Source organism: Phoenix dactylifera, unplaced genomic scaffold (assembly GCF_009389715.1).
Source record: "Phoenix dactylifera cultivar Barhee BC4 unplaced genomic scaffold, palm_55x_up_171113_PBpolish2nd_filt_p 000483F, whole genome shotgun sequence".
NCBI lineage: Eukaryota > Viridiplantae > Streptophyta > Magnoliopsida > Arecales > Arecaceae > Phoenix > Phoenix dactylifera.
This window is the reverse complement of record NW_024067904.1, coordinates 80,414-105,713: the sequence shown is the minus strand read 5'-3', so window position 1 is coordinate 105,713 and position 25,300 is coordinate 80,414. Positions and strand designations below refer to the sequence as shown.

Here is a 25,300-nt window from a genome sequence, read left to right as displayed (position 1 = left end):
ATGGGAGTCTCCTTTTCTTTTTCCTTATCCTTAACCTTTTCTTTGCTTGAGTTACCTTTAAGAAAGGGTTTCTTTTTATGGAACTTATTCTTACCTCTCATGAATCTTCTGAATTTCTCCCAAGCACTGCATCCCTTCTTCATCAATATCTTCATCATCATCTGAATCTTCCGATTCAGTTTGTTGTCTAGGGGTGGTAGTCTTTAGGGCAATGGGTTTTCTTCTCTTGACCTCATCTTCTGAATTTTGCCTCATTGTCAACTCATGGGTCATGAGAGATCCTAGGAGCTCCTCTAACTGCAGTGTGTTGAGGTCCTTTGCCTCTTGAATAGCGGTTACCTTGGCCTCCCAATTCCTTGGTAGAGACCTGAGAATTTTACGCACCAAATCAGAGTTAGAATAAGACTTTCCTAAACTTTTAAGCCCATTTATAATATCAGTAAAACGAGTAAACATATCAGTTATGGACTCAGTAGATTCCATTTTAAACAGTTCATACTTGTGTACTAATATGTTTATCTTGGACTCCTTAACTTGATTGGTCCCTTCATGTGTGACTCAAGTCTATCCCAAATTTCTTTGGCGGTGGTGCAAGTGGATATTCTATTAAATTTATTTACATCTAAAGAGCAGTAAAGTGTATTTACAGCTTTTGCATTTAACTGTGCTAATCTTCTATCACTTTCATTCCAATCCATTTCTGGTTTGGGTATGATAGTGCCATCTATGTTAAGTGTGGGTATGTGAGGTCCTCTAGTGATGATTTGCCACAGTTCATAGTCCGAAGCTTGAATGAATATCCTCATTCTAGCTTTCCAATATGTGTAGTTTGTGCCATTAAATAGAGGTGGTCTATTTGTGGATTGCCCTCACTCATTGCACATCCCACTTGGGTTGTCATGATCTTTAACTCTTGATTGTTAGATCAATGAGCACTATTAGAGCACCTCGCTCTGATACCACTTGTTGCCCAAGGTGACAAGCTAAGGAGGGGGGGGGGTGAATTGGTTTCTTCTAAATTTTGGTGCTTTAAACGTTTTCTTAATTAAGTGCGGTGGACGCTTTCTTAAGCTATTTGAGTGAGTTAAACTAACGCAAGGGTAGAAGATGATGCAAGAGTAAATGAAAACACAAGCACAACACAAACACAACAATATATAGTGGTTCGGTGCTCTCCTTAGTACCTACGTCCACTCCCCAAGCGTCCCCTTGGGAATTCACTATAATCTCGCGGATTACAGTTGGATTATTTTTCGGGCTCAACAATCCAAAAACCTTTATTGGTTTTACGGGCTCACCAACGAACCTATACACTTTGGTTTTCCGGGTTCACCAAAAACCTTTGTTGGTTTTACGGGCTCACCAACGAACCTATACACTTTGGTTTTCCGGATTCACCAAAAACCTTTGTTGGTTTTGCGGGCTCACCAACGAACCTTTACAAAGTGTTTAATAACAAAAGAAAAGATTCAAACTCCTAAATGAGCATATGAAACAATATAAGCTACAAGGAAGAGTTAGAAAGTATTTATCGCTTTGAAGTCGCTTTGCTCTTCTTTGTCAAGGATGCTTCACTCTTTAAAGGGGATGGAGCTCTTGATGCCTCTTTGAATCTGCTCAATCCCTTTCTTTGATTCTTGAATGAAGCTCTTGATGAAGAAGATTAGGGCACTTTTGTATTCTTGGGTACTCTTTGATATTCAACTCAAAAGGTTATTCTCTCTGATGAATAGTGCCCCTTTAAATAGCTTCCCACCTTCTTTGGTCAAGCCCCAATGGTTAGAATTCAAAAACTAGCCGTTACTGACCTTGGGAAGGACAAAAAGTACATCTGCAGAACTAGCCGTTACTGTTCAGCCCGTGTTTGGGTCGGCTCAACTTGTCCTTGGGTCGACCCAACTTTGCCTTGGGTCGACTCAAACATTCCTTGGGTCGACCCTCTCAGAGAACACAGAAACCTCAATTTCAGCCTTTCTTCCCATGGGTCGACCCAACCATTCTTTGGGTCGACTCAAAGTTCACTTGGGTCGACTCAAATTCTTCTTGGGTCGACCCTCTCAGTAATTCCAGAGAACCGTTTTCTGTCTGTCTTTCTGTCTTGCCCTTTGGGTCGACCCTCTCAGAGTTTGGGTCGACTCAAGCTTGGGTCGACTCAACCACTGTGTGGGTCGACCCTCTCAGTGAATCCAGAGAGCATTCTTCCTTTGCGTTTTGAGGTTCTTTGGAGGTTGGGTCGACTCATGCTTACCTTGGGTCGACCAACTCACTGTTCATTTGTGCTGTTTTTGCAGGAGTGTGCCAGATGATTCCTAGATGTGCCGGGGTCGACCCAATCAACCTATGGGTCGACTCAATCCACACTTTGCTGCATTCTCAAGGTTAGATTCATCCAAATGAACAAGACCATATATATATTTTCAATTAAACAAATGTACTGAGAGTAATGAACTTATAAATGAAGTATCAATTTAACTTATAGCATGCTCTAGATAATTACTTGTTAATCATCAAAATAACACTATCATCCTCAAAGCTATTAACACATCATGTTTTATTCTAAATAGAGTTCTATTGAGACCAATTATAAAGAAAATACCTTATGAAATTTGGAGAGATAGAAAATCCAAAGTAAACTACTTTCATGTTTTTGGTTGTAGGTGTTTCATTCATAATAATGACAAAGATAACTCAGGTAAATTTGATTCCAAATCTGATGAAGGTATCATTTTGGGATATTCTACATCAAGTAAGGCATATAGAGTCTTCAACAAAAGAACCCTTGTTATTGAAGAATCTATTCATGTTGTTTTTGTTGAGTCTAATGATGCATCCTCTAGCAAGAGAGTAGCTTTTGATGATGATGCATGGATACTTGAAGAAAAGATGGATGACATGACCTTACAAAAGGATGAACCGAAGCAAATTGAAGAGACTTCAACAAGCCAAGAGGTAATTGCTGAACATGGGCTTACAAAGGCTTCGAGGTATGCTCACCGTCACCCTAAAGAGTTAAATCTTAGATGATCCATCTCAACCTGTTAGGACTAGAGCCTTTCTTAGAAACTTAAATAATCATCTTGCATTTGTTTCACATTTAGAACCTAAAAATATTGAAGAAGCTGAAAGTGATGTAAATTGGATAAATGCTATGCAAGAGGAACTTAATCAATTTACAAGAAACAAAGTATGAAACTTAATCGAAAGACCCTCTGAATATTCAATAATTGGAACTAAATGGGTGTACAAAAATAAACTTGATGAAAATAGAGTTGTGGTTAGGAACAAGGCTAGACTAGTAGCAAAGGGCTATAATCAAGAAGAAGGTATAGACTTTGATGAGACCTTTGCTCCTGTGGCTAGACTTAAGGTAATTAGATTGTTACTAGCATTTGCATGTTTTAAAGATTTCAAATTATTTCAAATGGATGTAAAAAGTGCTTTCTTGAGTGGGTATATTAATAAGGAGGTTTATGTAGAACAACCTTCTAGTTTTGAAAATCATCAATATCCCAACCATGTTTACAAATTAAATAAAGCACTTTATGGTCTAAAACAAGCCCCTAGAGCATGGTATGAAAGACTTAGCAAATTTCTATTATACCATGAATTTTCTAGAGGGAATGTAGACATAACCTTGTTTTTGAAAAAGAAAAACAAAGATATGTTAGTAGTGCAGATTTATATAGATGATATTATTTTCGGTGCTACTAACAATCGTCTTTGCAAAGAATTTGCTGAATTAATGCAGAGTGAATTTGAGATGAGCATGATGGAAGAATTGAACTACTTCCTCGGACTTCAAATCAAACAATCTAAGGAATGAATTTTCATCAATCAAGCTAAGTACATCAAAGAAATGCTAAAAAAATTTGATATAGATGGAAACAAGTCAATTGACACTTCCATGAGCTCATCATGCAAACCAGACAAAAATGAATCAGATAAGTCAGTAGATCAAAAGCTGTATAGAGGTATGATCGGATCATTATTATATCTTACAGCAAGTAGACCTGATATCATGTTTAGTGTATGCATGTGTGCTAGGTATCAATCTAATCCTAAGGAATCACACCTAATTGCAGTTAAGAGAAATTTTAAATATCTAATAGAAACAAAAGACATTGGTTTATGGTACTCTAAAGAATCAAGCATAAACTTAATAGGGTACACTGATTTCGACTTCGCTGGTTGTAAAATTGATAAAAAAGCACCAGCGGGTCATGTCAATTTTTAGGAGAGAACTTAATTTCATGGTTTAGCAAAAAATAAAACTCGGTTGCACTATCTACGGCGGAAGCCGAATATGTTGCTGCCGGAAGTGTTGTGCTCAAATTTTATAGATCAAGCAACAACTTGAAGATTATGGCATTAAAACAAGATAAGATTCCCATAAATTGTGATAATACAAGTGTCATAAATCTAACTAAAGATCCAATTCAACACTCAAGAACTAAACATATTGAGATAAGACATCACTTCATAGGAGATCATGTGTTAAATGGTGATGTGATGCTTGAATTTGTTTGTACTGATGATTAACTTGCTGATATCTTCGCAAAATCCTTGAATGAAGATTGATTTTGTATTCTTAGAAGAGGGTTAGGAGTGATTGATCCATTCCTGTGATACTCTTCTCTAATTCATTGATTTTGATGATTAGCTTACGTTGGATATAGGATTTCACGTCTGTGATCATCAAATCATTCCTTAAATTCTAAAAATTTTTATATCTCTCTCTTTTGGCACGGAATTAACTGAGATTTTGAGTATGTGCCAGAGTTCGAGTCGACTCGAATGAATTTAAGAGTCGACTCATGGGCAAGTCGACTCGCGCATATTCAGGAGTCGACTCCGAGGTCGAGTCGACTCGCGCTTTACTAGAGTCGACTCGAGGTCGGAAATCCGTCTTTTAACCCTAATCGAAATGATTTTTTCCAAACTTCCTTTTCGGTCGCCACTGTTCAAAAACCCTAGAGTCGTCTCCTACCTCGTCTCCGACCCCTTTCTTCATCCTTTTCCCAGTGTTTCCTCCCTTTTCCCATCTTGTCTTCCGTGATTAGGTCAAAAATACTAGAAAAGCCGTCGTCCCGAGCTGGAAGAGATATCTCACAGCGAGCGGCGCCGAGAGACGGTCCAAGTCGTGGAACGAACCCATGAGGCCACCACCTCCGGTTCCTTCTCTGCCTAGATCGATCCCTCGCATCCGTTGCGCCGGGAGGGTTGTCTCCACCGGAAGGAAGGTCAACTTCGACTTCCTCTCCTAGGAAGGGTTCACATTAGGGCATCACCTTAGAGCCAAGGCCTAGATTACTTTTGTTCCCTTGACCTCCCTACATACCCAGGGCTAGTTAGGAAATTCTATGGGACCGTCACACAGGGTGGCGGTGGTATTCAAGGGACTGCAGCAAATGTCCGTATTTCTAATTCAGAGGATATCATTGCTCAAGTCCTCCACCTCTCCCGAGAGGGATTGCTCCCACACATCCCACTGATAGGACTGAGGTCCTTACGGCCATCCTAGGGAGACCACCTCAATCCCACATAGAGGAGGTGTTTGCAAATCAGCTTTCAGCTAAAATGCGACTCCTTCTGAGTATCATTTCTAAGACTCTCTTTCCTAAGACCGGTAGGTTTTGATTTCATTTCTGAAAAAGACCTAGCCTTGATGTTCTACATTCTACATGACATCTCCTCAACTTTCCAAAACTTATCTACAGCTACATTTGTGAACCCCTAGACAAGCCCTAGGTTGAGTCTCCCCTACGGCATGCTCTTCACACTCATCTTTAGGGAGTTAGAAGTTCCTATCCCTGAGGGGGGAACCCTCTCGCTCACTCAGATATACAGATCATATGGGTGAGGGGACTCTTCACCGGATGGGTTTTCACAAAGTGTAGGGTGCTTGGGTTAGGAAGTCATCCACATCCATACCATCTGACCCCATTACTTATCACTCACCTATCTCTGACCATGATCAGGACCACTCCACAGATCCTTCCACCTTTCCATCCACAGCTGGTCCCTCATTCATTGCCGAGTGATGAGAGCACCAAAGTGCGATCTACACATCACTTAAATTAGCATTATTGCTAACAAATAATGATAACAGTGCTGCATTAATAATTTTATTTTTGTTGGGTGCAGGTGATCGTAAATCAAAGTTAAAATGCGCATTGGGTCCAAAAGATGCATCACCGTAGGTGACCAGTCAAACCGCATGGTTCAACCCCATTGCACATTAGAAGGAGTCTAAGTTCAGCAAGACAGTTTCACTGCAATTAATTCCCACGTATCTTCTCCATATTCATCTCCTATGCATCCAGCTTCTCCCAGACTAGGTGCAGCCACATCCAGCGTCCGTGAAGCATCTCCCGCTCCCAGCTCCAGCTCCTACGTGTTCCAACCAATCCCAAGCGTTCAAGCCCAGCCGGTCAGCATCCCATGAAGCAATTCCTTCCGAACCAGTCCACCCAGCATCCACGAGCCTCCCAGATTCCGCTTCTCCCGCGAGTGATCCTCCACGTCCAGGAACAACAGCAAATCCCAGGATTCATGATCATCCCAGCGCATGTGATCAGCTCCATCTCAAGCTCATCCGCGTGCAGCCCAACATCCCGTGAGCAGTCTCCGTGTCTCGGATTTCCTTCCTCCCAAGCTTCCACGTTCACAGAATCCCAGCATCCCCAGATCTTCAGCGGTCCACGTTCGAGCTCCTCACGAACGCATGCGTCTTCCGCCTCTTCCCGGCGATTTTCTAGCTCTTCCGTTCGCAAGCGTCTCAGCCCGTATCAGCTGCGATCCAGCCGTCCCGACTTCAGCCATCTGAGATTGCATCCAGAATCCCAGCATCACAACGTCTGCAAGCATCTTCCGCGAGCCATCCACGGTTCAGATCTCCAAGCTACCACCGAGCGTCCACGCTCCAGCTTCTCCCGTGAAGCTTCCCATTTCCGCATCCTCCGAACCAGCATCCGATTCTTCCGGGATTCGCAATCATCCGAGTCCCAGTCAAGTATCCGCGTCCGAATCTCCCGCGCCCAACGCCTGCGATCGTTTCGTGATCCAAATCCCATGATTCCGCATTCGGATATTTCGCAACTGGATCAGGGATCCATCGCACGAGCTATGTGAGGCTTCCGCTCGGCTGGGGGGATGTTATTCCTTCCCATTCGGTGAAACAGAGGGGAGCCCTCTGTCAAAAGAAAAAAAAAAAAAAAGAAAGGGAAACAGGGCCTCCCCTGTTTCCGAAAAGAAAAAGAAAAAAATGAAAGGGGGATTAATGCATGAAATGAGTGGCTGATTTCTTAGAAGGGTGATGGAGGAACCTTTGATGTATTTCTCTTTGAAGTAAATTCTAAACTTTTGCTTTCAATGATTTATATTTATTGATATGTTCTTGATCCATGCGTAGTTATTTCATAGATAGATCTTTAATGGATTATGATTATTGATATATGGATTGCTTTAGTATTTGATTCGTCGTAGACGTAGAAAGCACGATGAATGCTTAGAAATTGAGTTCATATGTTCATGAAACATATACCATGATTAGATCTATCCTACATTTAATCTTTAATCAAGAACCATAGAGTTTATTCCTTGGATGCAATATCATCAAGGGGGATTCCAGATCCCTACCATCTTTATTTTATTGAATTTTGTTTATTATTCTTTGCATTTAATTTCTGAAACTCAAAACATCATTTTAATCCACAAATTTATTTAACTGAAAATTACATCTAAAAATACGCTAATAATCTATAGATCGTTCCCTGAGGATTCGACCTCGGACTCTCGAGATTTTACTACTTGTGCGATTCTCCTGCACTTGGGAGAACACCGAGCCCTCGACCTCTGCTGGACCTTCCACAGTGCCACCACCTCAGCAGCCACTAGAGATCAGGATTAGTCCTGAGTAGCTCCGAGAGTTGAGGGATGACATAGTGAGGAAACTCAGAGGTACCTCCAGTGCACCCTCCACTGACCTCACTTCCTCCACAGCAGCAGTATCCATGATGGTAGCTGAAGTCAAGGAGGAGTTGTCAAGTCTGAGGAGTCTAGTTCAGGGTCAGTACTTGAGCCTCACAGCTATTAAGGAGGACACGAAGCAAATGCAAGATACTATTAGATCAGAGCTGCTAAGGCAAAGTCAAGGTGCAGAAAGGCTTGCAAATGTATTGATAGATAAGCTTGATACAATCAATGAAAAGTGTGACCCAACTGACCCAGACACAAGCTAGGACGACTTCAGAGATTATTACACAACTAGGAAATGTCTCTAAAGGAATGAGCTTGGTTTTGCAGGCTCAGCGGCGAAGTATGGGCACTTCATCTTCTTCTTCCAGACGTCCTTAGTTGTACTTTTGTTTTATTATCATGTAAAATCCTTTTGGACTCTCAAACAATGTACTCAAATTTTGTAATTCATACAATGAATTGAAGTTATTTTCAAAAAACTTGAGGATTGTGCCTTGTTATATCTTTCTATGTTATGTGCTTTTTGCTATGATGACAAAAAGGGGGAGAAAAATAAGATATTTGCAAGTAAAGGAATCTAAACAAGAATACTTTTAAGCAAAAAAGAAAACCAAATGTGATTTGTTCTCAGTGGAGAAAATAAGATATAATTGCAAGTAAACCAAATGAGATTTGTTCTTAGTGGATTCGATACCTCGAGGTTCATTATTCCTCTATTGGGGCTCCTCAAGGAGTAATCTCCAGAATCTATTCGAGGGATATTCGGAGATTAGTTGAATCATATTAAAGAACAAATTGTCAGATTTTTTCTTCTCTAATTAAAAGAATTTTTAAAAAAAACTTGAACAAAGTTCAAACAAAATAGAATGCAAATAATATTGAGGGGGAGAATCTGAAATTCTAAGAAAGCAAATTAATTAAAAGAATATAAGCCAAACAATTGAATGTATGTTTTTGAAGGCTTATATAATTCCAAATGAAAGGGAGAGCTTTAATTTCAAAGTATACTGACTCATACCTTTCAATTTTGGATACACTAAATGACTAGACATTTGAATTCATTTCGAAAATTTACTACAATTCACTTCTTGATTGAGCAATTCACTTTACAAATACTAAATGTTTTGTCATCATCAAAAAGGGAGAGATTGTGAAGTGATTGAGTAAACCCCTATATGATTTTGATGAGCTCAAAGCATTTGAGTATATTTTATGTTGTACTAATGAATTCAATCTAGTGTTTCAGACAAATATGTGTGAATTTCTATTTAAGTGCCTCAAGCTTTAGTTCAAAGTAATTTAAATAAGTATTGGACTCAATTTGAACCAAAGTCTGCATCCCGAGTCGACTCCGAAAGATTACGAGTCGACTTCGAGTGGTTTAAAGGTTCTGGCACAAGCTCGAGTCGACTCCGGTACTCTACGAGTCGACTCCGACTGAGAATAGATAGAAAGACAGAAAGAAGAGTTTCAGACCCTGCCAACGAGTCGACTCCAATGCTTGCCGAGTCAACTTTCGATGGTTCCGAGTCGACTCCAAAGGGTAACAGACAAAAAGACAGAACGATGGATTTTAAATCCTGTTACCGAGTCAACTCTAGAAGGTTACGAGTCGACTCCGATGTTTAGCGAGTCGACTCCTAGTTATGTCCGAGTCGACTCCTAGAGGAAAGCAGTTTGAAAGGCAGAGAACCAATCTCAGAAACACTGTGAACGAGTCGACTCCAATAGTTCCAGAGTCGACCCCCAAGTCAGCTGAGTCGACTCCAACAAAGCGCGAGTCGACTCCGAGGCAGATCAGTTCAATAAATAGAGAATCGATTTTCGGACTCTAAGAACGAGTCGTATCCCGAAAATCTCGAGTCGCCTCTCAAGAACAGCCGAGTCGATTCCAAGAAAATCCGAGTCGACTCGAGGAAGAAAAATAGAAAGATGGGTTTCTGGAACCCTAAGAACGAGCCGACTCCTAAGTGTCCGAGTCATCTCCAGATGTTGGCGAGTCGACTCCAGGTTTGGTCCGAGTCGACTCCAGGATGGGACAAGCACTTTAATTCAAATCCTGAACAACGGACGAGTTCGTCTCCAGTAAAGCATGAGTCGACTCCAGCAACAGTCGAGTGGACTCTAGATCGCACGAGTCGACTCCGATCCCAACGGATACATTGTCAGGATGTGCAGATGGGACAGAACGGCTCCAAATCACTCTCTAACGGCTAGTTTTTGAATGGAACCATTTAAATAGCCAGATGTGAACAGTAGTAGACAACAAGAGAGCTATTCGATCTGAGCATTAAAGCATTTTCAACTACCAAGAGCTTCTTAAGAGTAGATACAAGCAAAAGAAGGAAGATGTGCATTCAACTCAATCCGAGAAGTACTTCCTTCGCATTCAAGGCTCTATTACTGTCCTCCAACCTTCAGTGCTTTCAAGAGGAGACTCAGAAATTGAGAAGCCCCTACTTTTCCATCTAAAATCTATTTGAGGGCTTTCTAACTTTACTTTGCTTATATTGTTCTCACATCTGCTTTTTAGAAGCTTCTCTGTGAATTTCCAAACTTTGTTTTTCTTACTTGATTCAATCAGGAGATTGAATCATGGGTTGTAAGGTTTGTTAGTAAGCCAAAGATAAAACCAACGGCGTAAGATTGTGGTTGGTGAACCGGTGAAAACCAACTGGGTTTGATTGTGAACCCGAAAAAATAATCGGATGGTTCTAGTCGATGAGCCTGTGAAAACCGACCAAGTTCGTTGTAATCTCGTGAAAACAACAAGTTGGGTTGTGAGCTTGTAAAACAACCGGCTATAATCCTAGAAATTATAGTGAACTCCCAAGTGCGGCTTGGGGGAGTGGACGTAGGAGCAAGAGTTGCTCCTGATAAGTGCTTAATAATCTATAATTTAGTTATCTTTTCCATAGCACTTATCAATGTTCTTGATAAATACATATTTTACCATGAAATTGAATAATCATTGAAATAAATTTAAAATATGGTAAGAAGTAAATAATTTTTTTTTAAAACAGACTCTGAACTTGTCTCTCTCCTGGTTGCGATCTTTCATGAAAACATATAAGGAGGATGTTGTGTTGACCTGGTTTAGTAAACCTGATGGAGTTGTAACCAAGCTAAGGCTATGATTAAATAGGTTTTGGTCCTGATTAGATAATTATTTTTGTATAGGGAAAAATGTTTGATTAACCCTTTTTATTAAGTCACAGTCCTATTTTTAGTCTTGTCGAGTCCGGTCTAAAGCAATTTAGCAAGAATTAAATTTAAATGACATTGGGCTCGAGAGCAAGTTCAAGCAAATCAACGATCATGAGACCCACCTCAAATCCAAAGCCAATTCCCAACCAATTCCTTACCTGCCTTCATATAAAATTTATAATTTTAAAACAAAAAAAATAATTAAATATCAACAATAATTTCAAGAAAAATTACTAGATTCACTGTTCATATGAACAGTGTCCTGTGAAAACACTGTTCATATGAACAGTGTTACAAAAAAAAATATAAAAGATAAAAACACTGTTCATCTTCTTCCCCGCAGTGCATCACGGCCGAGATTCGCGTCCTCCCTCCCATTCTAGCCACGAGTCCCACGCAGTGCAGCCAGATCCAGATCCTCCGCCTCTTCTTCCGCCCGTGATGCATCCGGATCCACTCCCAGCAGCCGAGATCCAGCTCCTCCATCTTCATCCGGAGCTCTTCCCAGCAGCCACGCGTCACAGCCGATGCTCCCATCCTCCCATGGTCCAAAGAAGGAAAGCCATGAAGCATGATTCCTTCCACGGATCCACAGCTTGCGACCAGCATCCTATTTTTCACCATCATCGTCCGCATCTCCTCCGGATTCAAAATCCCCAAATCATGGATTGATGCCCTTCATCATCTTCACCCGAGATCCAGCCATTCTCCCAGCATCATGCCCTCGCGTGCAACAGGAATCAAGCCTCCGCGAGATCAAAGACGGCAGACCACGCCCTGAATCCATTGCTGGGTCTTCGGCAGTCTATAAGAGGAAGACGAGAAGAAGAAAGAGGAGGGGGAGAGAGCCCTGTTCCATGGAGGAAAAACAGAGCTTGCTCTATTTTGAAGAGAAAAGAAAAGCAAAAAAAAAAGAGAAGAGAATAAAAAATAGAGAGGTCTTGACGCGGATGGCTTCACTACAACAGAAAAGGTTTTTTGCCGACTTTGTATTGCCGACGCTAGTTAAAAGCGTCGGCGATTTTTTTTTTGGGGACAGTAACCGTCGACGCTTCTGAGAAGCGTCGGTAAAAAAGCTTCCAGCGACGCTTTCTTTAAGCGTTGGCGTCTGGTTACATTACCGAACGGAATATTTAATCCCCGACGCTTATAAGCGTCGGCATATCGGAAGAACACGACGACGCTTATAAGCGTCGTCGGACTTCATTCCTCCAAAACCCGATCGACCCCCTCCCTCTAAAGCCCTAAATCCCCATCTCACGCCGACCGACTCCCTCTCTTCTCAACCCTTTTCACCGATCTCATCCATTCTCCTCCGCCGAGCGCTCTCCGTCGTCGCGATGGGGGGAGTCGCTGCTGATGCAGGCGTTGAGCAAGCGGCGGACGTGGGTCTTCCTCTTCCTCGTCGTCTACTCCCTCCTCCTCTCCTCCTCCTGGAACCTCCTCCTCTCCATCCGCTCCTGGTACAACTCGGCGGCCGCCTCCGCCTCCTCCCGCGCCGCCGCCGGCTGGAAGGCCCTCTACGCCTCCGTGCTCTACGGAGGGGTCTTCGGCCTGCTCTCCATGGGGGCGGCGCTGGCCGTGGCGGTGCCAGCCACGTTGGTCACCTGGATCACGATCCTCGTGCTACTCGCCCTCTTCAAGCTCCTCCTCCTCGCCTTCAGCCTCGGCCCCCTCTGCCCCTCCCTCCCCCTTCTCCCCTTCCTGTTCACCCTCCTTCTTCCCTGTCAAGATCCAAAACAAACCCAAGCCCCAAACCTCCCATCTCTTCATCTTTATCCACCCTTCACCGCCTCATCACTGCCGTCATGGTTCTCCTCTTGGCCACCATTCATCTCCAGCTACCGCTATAGTGATAGAATGCATCCGTACCTCCTCCTCGCCATCTACTGCTGCCACATCTACCTGATCCTAGATCTCGGGTCTCGCCTCCATTGCCAAGATCGCCACCGGTCTCCTTGGCCTCGAGCTGGAGCCCCAGTTCAACAACCCCTTAGGCGCCTCCTCCCTTCAGGACTTCTGGGGCCGCCGCTGGAACCTCATGGTCTCTTCCATCCTCCGCCCCTCCGTCTACGACCCCGTTCAAGCCCGCTGGGGGCTCGACGCCGGCATCCTCGCCACCTTCTTCGTCTCCGGCCTCATGCACGAGCTCATGTTCTACTACCTCACCTTGGCACTTCCCACTGGGGAGGTTACCGCGTTCTTCGTCCTCCACGGGCTGCTCACGGCGGCGGAGAGGAAGGCCCGGAAGGCCGGCTGGTGGCGGCCGCACCCCGTCGTGGCGGCGCCGCTTGCACTCGGGTTGATCGTCGGCACCGGGTACTGGCTCTTCTTCCCGCCCCTCCTGAGAGGTGGGGCCGACGCGGTGGGGCTGGCGGAGTTTTCTGCTGTGATGGGAGTTTTCCAAACCCCCTCCAATATCCCATGTACTTTTTGCTGATGACATGCAAGTAGCAAGGGCGATAGTAAAGGATAGAATTCTACTTAAAATCCCTTGTTGATGCTTGTTAATTATAGCCGGCCAAGCTATTAATACATCTAAATCCCATCTTATCTTCAGCCCAAGAACCCCAAGAGCAATTAAGTCTAATATATGCAAGGTTTTTTCCATGCAGGAGAGCAGGGGGTGTGGAATATGTAGGGGTTCCTCTATTAGGTATGCCTCTGGCCTCTTTGAATTTTAATTTTCTATTGGATAAGGTGGCAACGGAGATTGCAAGTTGGAAATGGAAGGCTTTATCTCTGGCTGGTAGAACAACCTCACTCCAACTTGTGCTTTCATCTATTCCTATCTGTTGTATATCCTGTTGTCAGTGTGCCTTTATCTATCAATACAAGACTTGACAAGGAGCTTTCGGGCTTTGTTTTATGGGGACATACTTCTGATAGGAGGGGTCTTCATCTAGTTTCTTGAGCAAATGTTTGTATACCAAAAGACCATGGTGGTCTGAGTTTGTGTTTATTGGCGCAAATGAGGTATGCTTTCTTATGTAAGATGGTTGTGCATGTGTCTTTGAAACCTGACTCTTTATGGGCGAAAGTGAAACCTGACTCTTTTTTTTTTACTAGTTTTTGTTCTATCATTGCATCTCCAGAGTCTTTCAGAATTTTTAATTGTTTTGGGTGGAAAAATTGTGTTACAAGCTCATGATTAATAGATAACAAGATTGTTCTCTTGTATTTCCCTCCTTCCCACCATTTGTGTTACTCGATCTATTGTTCTGCTTCTTTGTTTAGCTGACTGAGCTCTTTTTGCTTATTTTTCACTGAAATTGTGCCTCCCGTTATTATCTTGTTTAAAGCATTACTGAATGTTTTGAACTCTGATTTGATAACTCACTGGTGATATGGAACATTGAATGGAGATTTGTAGGAGATTTTTGGCCCAACACATACTCGTATGTTGACAGGGCTTTACACAATATGGTGTCTTTTTTATCCTTATGTTTGCACCAATAATGTGGCTTACATGTTCTTCATGTGATCTAAGAACTAGATCAGTTCATATCATCTCCAACATGGCAATCATGATTGTCATGCAGAACAGCTTTACAAGCTGATTCATTACATTCAATGCTACTGTGCCTTTTCCTTGTCTTCTTTTTTCAAGGAAATTGCTTCTTAGTACTATGACTTTATCTATAATCATATGTTTACATGTGTTCTCTTATGTTTATTGATCACTTCAATTGGACTCTATCATCTAGGTACCCATCATACTGTCGACCAAATATATGGCCTTCCATTTCCTTGCCTGAGCTTGAACAAGGTACATGGGCATCTCTCCTCTGAATCCATATATGTGAATAATACTGGAGAAGGTTCTTCAGTCTGTTGGGTAAATTGTATATTATCATCTTCATGAGATTCCTAAGAGGAAGTTATATCCATCACTGTGAGAACTTTGAGAATATGGTCCCTTCCAATTCTCATTTGAAATGCTTCTGAAATGTTGAGTGATTCATGTTGGTAGAATTAATTGGGTGATTCTCATAATAAATTTTCCTGTAATTTCTTTCTCTAATTATTTTAACTATTCTTTTATAGATCCAAGATTCTTCACGCTTATTCTCTGATTCAAATTCTAGCATCCATCACTCAAGTTCTTGACCCAAAGATTCATCAACACCTAGGTATATTTTCAATTTTTGTGATTATGTATCACCATCTTTATAATTAAAAATTTAACTTTGTTTATCAGATAATAACCATATTTCTTTATTTCTTTTTTCTTGTCCTTCAGCTTCTTTTTTTCAGTCAAAGTTTGTTCTGTTTATGACAGTAATGCGGTTTTCTTGTCAAAGTTTGTTCTACTTGATGGATGTTTCCTCCTTCAAATGTTTAATGAGGATCTGCAAGCGGAGGAGCTCAGATCGCTTTTCGACGATAATGTGTGCCTCAAATGTCATATTCTTGTAGACCTGATGTTGCTAGAAAATCAACTTCCGTATTTCATTGTCCCAGCATCTCCTAGAAACACTGGGGATGCCAGAGTGGGATAGCTCCCGCCTTCTGAATGCTGCCATCGATGCGTTCGATGACTTTCCGCCATCGTTCTGGAGAGGTCCACAGCCAGAGCTGCCCCGCCGAAGGCTTCGATGTGGATCATTTACTCCACTTGATCCACCGATGGATCCGGCGATTCCCAAAATCAGAGTACCAACACAGCAAGCTACAGTAAAACGATCAAGGACTACTTATTCTGCTTTATCCCTAATAATCGACAAGACTGGGGATTGGCTCTCCAAGGTGTTGCCGCGCCGTACCAATTCTTCGAGTTCAGAGGTATTCCAAGAACCCTCCCCCCCATTACTAGACTGCAGAGGCTGGAGTGAAATCGAGGGGAGCAAGTCAGCATCTGGCTTTCTAGACATTACGTTCTGTAAGGATCAGGGGGTGTTGGGAATCCCGGCCATTTTTGTGATGAGTCAACGAACTTCTTTTTGCAAATCTAATTGCTTTGGAGCAAAGTTGCAGGAGACACGAGATGGATGTCACTGAATATACCAAGTTTCTGGATGCCATCATCAACACCTCAAGAGATGTGGAGTTGCTTCACCGGGAAGGGATCATTCAACCGCATATTGGAGATGACCAGGACACTTGCATAGTGGAAGTACATTGCAAATGTAAATTGACAGTACGAATGTAATTTGACAATATGAATGTTTGATAAATATGTTTGATTGTGCTATGAGTATAATCCGTTTAGTGTGAATGCTTTTGATTTTGTAAACAGAGTTTTAAAAAAAATTTAAATTTTTTTTTAAAAAAATTATACTCTAACGACGTTTTAAAGCCGTCGTTAAAATTCCGGTGTTTTAACTATTACCGACGCTTTAAAGCGTCGGTAGGTTTTGACTTTAACGACGCTTTAAAGCGTCGCTAGTTACCGACGCTAAAAAGCGTCGCTAAATTGTACGTTACCGACGCTAAAAAGCGTCGCTAATTGACCGACGCTTTTGAAAGCGTCGGAAAATGTTTTATCCACTGTAGCATAGGCGATGCTTTTAACCGACGCTTGGAAAAGCGTCAGGGATGGTTTTACCGACGCTTAAAAAGCGTCGCTAATGGCCAAAAAAAGCGTCGCTAATGCCCAATTTTCTTGTAGTGCTGGAGCATCTCAGCAAACCAATCAAAGTCGTCGTGCATCATGAGCAGCTAAACCTCGGTTAAGGGTTCGATGAAGCCATGGAGGAGTATTCGTTTCATTTTTATTGACTTGAGTTTGTATTGTAAGATTGTTTGCATGATGAAGAATTTTTCAATTGATCTTATGATTTATCCCAATTTATGTGAATCATTTATCTTGCAGAAAATATTTTACATAGATTGATCTATTTCATTGAATCCAACACCTGTGGTTTGGAGGAGATATTCATGTGACATCGATTTCATGTTTAATGATTTAATGATCAGATGCATCATGCTAGGTTAGACAGGTCATGCTTATCGTCTATAGTAGATGGTTTGTGCTAGACTTAGATGATTCATGCTGGGAATTAGTTATAATTTCTTTTGTGATTGCTTTGGCTTGTAGTCGGAAGCAATCAAGTCTACATACAACTCAATCATTGAAAGCGTCACGGATATAAATCTATTGGCGAATTCTAGCCCTAAACACCTCCCTCCATAGATAACTCAAACTATTACATCCATATTATTCTTAGTTTTTACATTTTACTCTAGCTTATACCCTTGAAGTATTTAATTAAGAAAAATAACTTGTCTCCAATCCCTGTGGACCGACACCCGTAATCACTGTCGTACAGGATACGTGCTATTGCGTGGTTTATTTTCAAAATTGAAATAACCGATCAATTTTGGCGCCGTTGCCGGGGATTGCTAGCATAGTTATTTTTCCTATCATTAAAAAAACTTAATTAAAAAAACTTTCAAAAAATATATATATATCTAAAATAAAATAAAAATTATTTCTATTATTGTTACTTTTTCTTATCTCCTTTTTCTTCCTTACTAATTTTAATTTTCTTGTTATATTATTTGATCAGGAATCGAGAAAAAATTTGGGATGATCAAAAGGAGAATTGCTGGGAAAAGGATGCTGTAGAGGTTTGCCTAAAAATTTTTTTAAATTGCTGGGGGAAATCCCTTTTGTAACCTCTAAACCTTTCTTATTTAAATTGATTATTAGCTTAAAATTTTGTGGTGATTGTTTAATTTTAATTTCAGCAAAATTGTGAATGCATGCTGATACACATACACCAATTAATCTGCACTTAGTAAGGGCAATCACCCCAACAAGATAAGAGCCGGATTTCATCACCGGACTCCTGCCCAACTTAGATGAACTCAATCTCACATAGTGTCACTTTAATTAAAATCAATTAGACGTTGGCTTCTAGGGACATTCGAGATCAATAGGACGAAGATCACCGAAAGTTGCACCAATTTCGCTCTGTGCTTAGTTGATGTCTAAGGCAAGCTTTGTCCCTATAAGGGAGACAGTTCATCTGTTCGAGGCAAGTGGGTTTTAAGTGGACCTTTGCGAACGCATCGTGACCCCTCCACTTACCTGGGAGCTTACCTGGTCAACTCGGGTTCATTAGATCGGATTGGAGGCTTAGGTGCCCCTCTTCCAAACCAGTTAGGAGCTGTCTAGTGATTTAGGACAAATACAAGGATGATGTGTTTTTCTTTTATTGCATGCTTGACTGATCAAGTACTAGTGTATGCAAGGGAGTCATTCTAGAGTACGTGACCTATTACCTTTTGACCCTGAAATAGAACGGACCCTTAGAAATATCGAGCTGAGATCAGAACAATAGAATCATCCCCACCTCCTGAGATGGCTGAAGAACAACCCAAACTCCTGAGGGAATACTTTACTCCCACCATTTACACTTTCCCCCATCTTGCATTCGATTACCTGAAGTAGCAGCTGTACAATATGAAATAAGTCTAGTGTGATCCAAATGCTCCCATCTTTTTATGGGCTCACCAATGAAGACCCATATAAAACCTAGATGAATTCCTTGAGATTTGCACCACTGTCAAGATTCAGATCTTCACTGATGATGCTCTGAAACTTAGATTATTCTCCTTCTCTCTTAAAGATAGAGCCAAACAATGGCTGAATTCTTTAGAAGCTAACTCGATTCGTTCTTGGGATCAAATGCAAAAGAATTCCTTAAAAAATACTTTAAAAAATACTTTCCCATAGGAAGAACGAACCAGTTTAGACGTGCCATACAAGCTTCTCCCAAATCGAGGAGAAGAATTTCATGAAACTTGGGAGAGATTTCGGGACCCAATCCGTAAATGCCACATCATCAAATACCTAAGTGGCAGCTAGTGCAATGTTTCTGACGGATTGACTGAACGAAACTGTCAGTATGATCGATGCTGCATGCAGGGGGACTTCATGCTTCAAAATGAGCATGAAGCATGGCAATTATTGAAAATCTTAATGAAACTCCTCCACCATGCTTCCATGTTCTCGTCAGCACCCCAAATTCTCAAAGAAAAGGGACCATTTGTGAAATAGTCATTCTATGGACCTGTCTAGCAAGGTAGATGCATTGTCCATAAGATTGACCAACTGATGATAGGTGGGCATTACATTAACTCTTCCCAAGCACAAGTGTGTACTATCTGTTCTAGCCCATCTCACCCTATTCATGAGTGCCCTTCAGCACCCCCAATCTCGAACTCATACAGAACACATCAATGCTGCTCAAACACAGCCTAAGATCGGGTAATGACACATTTTTCAAATACATAACCCGGGATGGCGAAATCATCCAACTTTTCTTGGAAGCAGCAGCTTCGAATACAGCCCAACCCTATTTCCAAAATTTTCAAAATCCTCAGATTTTCAAACCCACAAAATATTCATCCCTACCATCCCTCGATTCAATTTCAACACACTCCTCCTCTACCCCCAAAGAAACACAGCCTTTGAGGAGAAAGTGTTGAACGCCCTTCAAGGTTGGAAACCATTACACAATTGGTTGCACTCTCACACGCAATCCATCACCAAGGTAGAATCCCAAATGGGCAACTAGCTAATGCACTGAACAAGCGAGAGGAAGAAAAGCTTCCAGCCAACCATTAAGTAAACCTAGGGACAATACATGGCTCAAGAAAATCAACTAAATGCAATTCATCATGAACAAGCCATGCTTTGACTATCCTAAGGAGTGGACTTATAGTAGACCAATAAGATTAGGGAAGATAATAATAAGGAAGATGAAGAAGAGGATAGACATGGTCAAATAAAACCTAAAACCTTCTTCTTCTTCAGCTAGTCACCTTCTGCAAAACTCACATCCAAAGGCCCCATTTTCTGAAGCTCTTAATTCACCCTCTCCCTTTGATGAACAGAAAGAAAACTTCACTAGAGGAATGATGGAGGTTTTCAAACAAGTGAAAAATCAACCTTCTGCTTCTTGATGCTATTAACAAGTTCCCTCCTATGCTAAATTTCTCAAGACCTTTGTACCCCAAAAGAAAAAATCTAGGACACATGTGCCTAGAAAGGTCTTCCTAACTGAGCAAGTGAGTTCTTTCTCCAACACAACCTCCTTCGAAATTCAAAGATCCTGGTGCTCCCACCATCTCCTGTGTCTTAGGAAATAATTCATTGATCGAGCACTCTTAGATCTAGGGGCAAGTGTCAACTCTTTTACCTTATTCAGTTTATGAGGAACTTGGGTTAGGTGAGTTAAAACCAACCTCGTATCCCTTCAATTGGCTGATCGATCTGTAAAAACACCATGTGGGAAAATTGAAGATGTTCTTGTCAAGGTAGACAAATTCTATTTTTCAGTAAATTCATCGTCCTTGATATGGAACATGAACCTAATCCTAAAAACAAATCTCCGTGATCCTTGGGCGGCCCTTTTTAGCAACAACCAATGTGTGCATCAATTGTAGAACAGGGATAATGAACATTCATTTGGGAACAGAAGGTAAAATTAAATGTGTTCAATGCGGACGGACCAACCCGCGAGGAAAGTTAAGTGATGAGAGCACAAAAGTGCAATCATCAGACCATTTTAATTAGTATTATAATTAATCATTAATAATAAAATTAACTAATTAACGTTGTATTTGTGTTTGAGTGCAAGTAATCCAAGAGACCCAATAACATTGGGTTTGAGCCCAATGCCCGCAGCCCGAGCTCAACAAATTCCCCAGCTGCCATACAAGCATGAAATCCTGCGTCATCCATGCAAGTCAGTCCCGCATCAAGGCCCCCGCGATCATTTCTTCTCGGCCATACCGCCCAGCCAATCATCAACATCCCAAATAAATCCACTCCGTCCGCATCATCAACGAGTCTCCTAGCAAGCCACGGATCACGCCATCATCACAGCTATCCGTTTCAAAGAGTCCTTTAGCCGTGAAGCCAAAGGTTCAAGCCCCTCCACGCGCCTCCTTCCTTCTGCAACAGCCCAGCTCCTTCCCAAATCAAGCCATCCGTACCACGCCCAGCTTCATCCCGCGGTCCGTGCGATCCCAGGAGACTCCAGCTCCTCCAGCGAATCCATTTGCAAGCCGAAATCCCAGCAACGCCAGAAGAAGGAAATAGGAAGCAAATCCCAGCTCTTCCGTGATCCCGTCGATCCCGCTTCCAATCCGGCACCCAAAGAAGGGAAGATCAGCAATCCAACGCGTCTCCTCCCTTCCGTTTTCTTCCTCTTCCGCGTGCAATCCCGACGATCATGCTCCCAGCCATCCGTGCCTTCCTTCCTTGCATCCACGGTCAACTCCTCACAGCATCCCGTGAAGGAAATCCATGGATCTCACGCTCGTCTACCCTCTTCTCCTCCCAATGATTCCACGAGTGTGCCCAAGCATCGATCCAGCCGGCCGTGATTCTCCAGCAAATCGCAGCATCACGTCCGCAATCGCCCGTTGATCCCTGATCGGCTCCTCCCAGCAGCCCCTCATGCCATTTCTTCCACCCGTCTGTGTTCATCACGGAAGACCGCATCCTCCCAGCAGTCCGCGATCAACGTTCCTCGAGATCCCAAGCGCCCATTTTCCATGTGGCTGATCTCTAGTGGGGACCTATAAAAGGGAGGGTAAAAGGAGAAGGAGGGAAGCTGGGAGAGGTGGGTGGCCGGCGGGTCCACAGAAAAGAGAAGAACAGGGGAGAGGGGTCGGTTTGGAGAGAAGAGAGAGAATGCCTTGCTCTGTTTTCAACGAAGTTTGAAAACAGAGCATTGTGATTTTTTTTAGTTTTAGCTTTCTGTTTAAGTTTAGTTTTTTTATTTATGAGAGCAATGTTTTTCTTTAGTTTGAGTTTATGAGAGCAATGTATTTTTTTTAGTTTTATTTTAATTGAAAGTTTTAATCGAGAAGTTATGTTTTGAGTTCAGAGCATGTTGTTCTTATTTTTAGTTTTATTTTAATTGAGAGGTTTTGTTTTGAGTTTTAATTTTTGAGAGTTTATTTGGGTAGAAAGTTGTATTTATTCTGAAATTTTAATTTCTGTTCTGCAATACATTAAATCTTCTTTCATGCAATCTATATTCCAGTCTGCAATTTTACTAGCACTGTTTTCATCCATTTTATGCCAAAGCTTTTCTTTGATTAGTTCAATATATAAATACCTTTCGAATTTAAATACCTATCTTTTTGTCAATTTTAAGTAGAAAATATTCTCTGGTAGCCCAGAGAATCATTCAAACATCCTCGAAATAATGTTTTTCTTTTATCATTCAAAAACTAATTCATCCAAGTGAACGTTCTAATTTTTATGCAACTCCAATCGCCTCCCTGTGGATCGACCTCTTACAACCACTATTCTTCGGGTAGAACAGGTAAGAGTAAATTAAATTTAAACTTTGTTTATCGGTTCTAACAACGATCTGTTTAGCATATTTTTAGTTAAACAGAAATCGGTCGAACAAAATTTTGGCGCCGTTGCGGGGAGGCAAATCGAGAAGCAAGAACGATCACGAAGATCAAATCAAATTTTGGATGCCCGGAGTGAACGCACTCCGGTAGTAAGTTTTTATTTTATTAATTTTTCTTGTTTTGATTATTTTCAGTTAGTAATTTCGTAGTTATTAAATTCTGAAATTTGAAATTCGAAATTAAAGTTTTCTGAAAAAAAAGTAAAAAAAAATTTGAAAAAAAATTAAAAAAAATTCAAAATTCAAAAATTTAAATTCAAAATTTGAATTCTGCGATTCAAAATTTGAAATTCAAAAAAAAGGTTAAAAAAATAATTAAATTAAAAAATTCAAAATATTATTTTTGCTAGTAATTGATAAGGTGCAATCCCCCGAGGTTATTACCTTTATTGGGGCTCCTCACGGAGTAATCTCCAGAGCTTATTCAACGGGCATTCGGAGATTGACTGACGCATAAGGATTGTGTTTAGTTTACATTCAAGTTATTGCTATAAAAAAAAGTAAAAGTAAAAAAAAAAATTGCTTGCTCATTTAATCAATACAACCTAATGATATTGCATAAACTTTGAAAAAATATTGATTATTTGCTGCATTTAGTATTAAGCATTTGCATAAAATAATTTAAGGGCAAAACCCATTAAAAAGATAAGGTCGGAAAGTCATTACCTGTCCTTAGCCCAAAAATCACCACCTTGCATACTTATCCTAAGCCAAATTAAATTAAAATCAAATTAGACATTGGCCTTAGGGTTTTCGAGCTCAATTAGGCTCTTGGAAAGAAGCGGCTGAAAGCCACTCCAGTGAGGATTTAGTAATTGGTGATGTCTAGGAAAGTTTTACAACAGTGAGAACTGTTAGGGTATTGTGGTCTTCCTCTTCCTCGTCGTCTACTCCCTCCTCCTCTCTCCTCCTGGAACCTCCTCTCTCCATCCGCTCCTGGTACAACTCGGCGGCCGCCTCCGCCTCCTCCCGCGCCGCCGGCTGGAAGGCCCTCTACGCCTCCGTGCTCTACGGAGGGGTCTTCGGCCTGCTCTCCATGGGGCGGCGCTGGCCGTGGCGGTGCCGCCACGTTGGTCACCTGGATCACGATCCTCGTGCTACTTGCCTCTTCAAGCTCTCCTCCTCGCCTTCAGCCTCGGCCCTCTGCCCCTCCCTCCCTTCTCCCTTCCTGTTCACCTTCTTCCCTGTCAGATCCAAACAAACCCAAGCCCAAACCTCCCATCTCTTCATCTTTATCCACCCTTCACCGCCTCATCACTGCCGTCATGGTTTCCTCTTGGCCACCATCATCTCCAGCTACCGCTATAGTGATAGAATGCATCCGTACCTCCTCCTCGCCATCTACTGCTGCCACATTCTACCTGATCCTAGATCTCGGTCTCGCCTCCATTGCCAAGATCGCCACCGTCTCCTTGGCTCGAGCTGGAGCCCAGTTCAACAACCCTTAGGCCTCCTCCCTTCAGGACTTCTGGGGCCGCCGCTGGAACCTCATGGTCTCTTCCATCCTCGCCCTCCGTCTACGACCCCGTTCAGCCCGCTGGGGGCTCGACCCGGCATCCTCGCACCTTCTTCGTCTCCGGCCTCATGCACGAGCTCATGTTCTACTACCTCACCTTGGCACTTCCACCGGGGAGGTTACCGCGTTCTTCGTCTCCACGGGCTGCTCACGGCGGCGAGAGGAAGGCCCGAAGGCCGGCTGGTGCGGCCGCACCCGTCGTGGCGGCGCCGCTTGCACTCGGGGTTGATCGTCGCACGGTACTGGCTTTTTCCGCCCCTCCTGAGAGGTGGGGCCGACGCGGTGGGGCTGGCGGAGTTTCTGCTGTGATGGGAGTTTTCCAAACCCTCCAATATCCCATGTACTTTTGCTGATGACATGCAAGTAGCAAGGGCGATAGTAAAGGATAGAATTCTACTTAAATCCCTTGTTGATGCTTGTTAATTATAGCCGGCCAAGCTATTATACATCTAATCCCATCTTATCTTCAGCCAAGAACCCCAAGAGCATTAAGTCTAATATATGCAAGGTTTTTTCCATGCAGGAGAGCAGGGGGTGTGGAAATATGTAGGGGTTCCTCTTTAGGTATGCCTCTGGCCTCTTTGAATTTTAATTTTTATTGGATAAGGTGGCAACGGAGATTGCAAGTTGGAATGAGGCTTTATCTCTGGCTGGTAGAACAACCTCACTCCAACTTGTGCTTTCATCTATTCCTATCTGTTGTATATCCTGTGTCAGTGTGCCTTTATCTATCAATACAAGACTTGACAAGGAGCTTTCGGGCTTTGTTTTATATGGGGACATACTTCTGATAGGAGGGTCTTCATCTAGTTTCTTGAGCAAATGTTTGTATACCAAAAGACCTGGTGGTCTGGTTTGTGTTTATTGGCGCAAATGAGGTATGCTTTCTTATGTAAGATGGTTGTGCATGTGGTCTTGAAAACCTGACTCTTTATGGGCGAAGTGAACCTGACTCTTTTTTTTACTAGTTTTTGTTCTATCATTGCATCTCCAGAGTCTTTCAGAATTTTTAATTGTTTTGGGTGGAAAAAATTGTGTTACAAGCTCATGAATAGGTAACAAGATTGTTCTTTGTATTTCCTCCTTCCCACCATTTGTGTTACTCGATCTATTGTTCTGCTTCTTTGTTTAGCTGACTGAGCTCTTTTTGCTTATTTTTCACTGAATTGTGCCTCCCGTTTATTATCTTGTTTAAAGCATTACTGAATGT

At 42.1% G+C, this 25,300-nt stretch overlaps 1 long non-coding RNA gene and 1 pseudogene across 1 annotated transcript; both read left to right on the top strand.

Annotated features, from left to right (window-relative positions):
- Positions 1-12,432: 12,432 nt before the first annotated feature.
- LOC120106172 lies at positions 12,433-13,803 on the top strand (annotated as a pseudogene).
- Positions 13,804-13,999: 196 nt separating this feature from the next.
- Positions 14,000-15,458, top strand: LOC120106173. The gene is made up of 3 exons (XR_005508386.1): positions 14,000-14,160; positions 14,892-15,317; positions 15,428-15,458. It is a non-coding gene; the product is annotated as an uncharacterized LOC120106173 (long non-coding RNA).
- The last annotated feature ends 9,842 nt before the right edge of the window (positions 15,459-25,300 follow it).